The following is a 1,621-nucleotide window of genomic DNA, read 5'->3' as shown; positions in this document are numbered from 1 at the left end:
TTTAAACTATTTTCAATGTTTTGATACAAGTACCGCGCAACGCGGGTTTCTGTAATCTCACCTCCGAATGCTGTAGGCTTAGGGTCTCTGGTCGAGGGAAAGCAAATTCTAGCTCTTTGTTTGAAGGTCCAGGATGTCACTGCGACATTCCTTAGTGGGAGTGTTCAGCAAACCCAAATTTAGTAAAATTTCTACTTGATAAATGTCCTGGATTTGAATGACATGTTTTAATGAACTTGTGTATTTTCCCTTGCCCCGGCCATCATGCCACCGTGTCTCCATCCCTGCGCATCCCCTTCCCGCTTTCACTTTGCTGCACAGACAGGGTCAAGCACATTCCTATGACGGACTGCTCTGGGTGCAAGGCCCCATCGCCTGCTGGCCTGCCTGATCGCTTGCCCTTCAAACATACGTAAGCAATGGGACCAAGTCTCACCCAGAGGCAGCGTAATTTTCCTTCCCCCTCTCTAGCACAATTTTACCGAGGGCTTCGGATACCTGACTGATTTGTACGATGATAGGTGTTTGTTTTTCGTTTGCTTGTTTCTCGCTAATTTATTTTGCCGTTTATTACGTTTACATCACGACAGCAGTTTCTTTTGGACTAAACTTTTGGCAAACGGGAATGTTCATGTTAGCGTGCTCTGAGATGGAAGTAAATGGAAATGAAGTTTGTGTTGATCAAGTAAAGAAAATCTTCAAAATATTTAGACTTTAAATTTTAAATAATGCTTCCGGTAAATTGATTTTCTCTCGAAAAATGTCAATTTTATTTAACTTCGTATGTTTTTCGAAACCAACTAGCCAAGCTATGTCTGATCTCACAATGTTTGTTATTTTTATTTACTTTTGTAATAAAAACCCTGTAAATAATGTCAAGTAAGGACAGCAGTTCGTTTGCAGATCACCTACTTGCGGACTGCTTGGCAGAAAAGGCCATGCCTTTGACCAGAAAGGATCAGAAAAAAGTGATGATATTTATTTTTTCAGTATTTTCGCGGTATAGGTTCTCATTATGTTTCTTTAGCGCATTTTGTTTTCGGCGTTGAATTTTACTCGAATGTATCAAATCAAGGTGTCTTCGAATGCGCTCTAGGTTAAATATGTGGATCAGATCCAATCATTTCATGATTCTAAGCCAATATTATATACCAGCTCTACATATCGGCCATCCCTGTCCGTCTTGTTAAGCCAGTGGTTGTGATATCCTAGTTGTGTACTTTGCTAATTGTACACTGTCGGGATTTGTACAAGTCCCGCCTAACTGAGAATCCTGAAAGTGTGTTTGAAATCTCGATCAAAGGCGTGGGAAAGGCCATGCAAGACATCTTTAAATGCGTTCCCTCCTTTCAGGAAAATCGTGTATTAATTTTAGGACGTGGGGCACATCTGGCTTCAGTTCGCAAAAGGACAACATGTCCATGTGTTTTGTAGGCAAATAAATTAAATGTCTTGTCTTGTGAAATACCATGTCTTTATTTATTTTCACTCTTTGTCTGTGTCGGTTCGTAGGCAATTACTTGTCACACAATTCCTTTTTTACCACATAAAGTGTTAGTTGTCTAGCGGTGGGGTCACACCCCAGACACTGAGTTTCCATCATTCTTCTTACATTTTTTGG

This window comes from Frankliniella occidentalis, unplaced genomic scaffold (genome assembly GCF_000697945.3).
Source record: "Frankliniella occidentalis isolate FOCC.00 unplaced genomic scaffold, Focc_3.1 Scaffold10, whole genome shotgun sequence".
In the NCBI taxonomy this organism is placed as follows: Eukaryota; Metazoa; Arthropoda; class Insecta; order Thysanoptera; family Thripidae; genus Frankliniella; species Frankliniella occidentalis.
The sequence above is the reverse complement of the archived record's forward strand: the minus strand, read 5'-3'. Positions refer to the sequence as shown.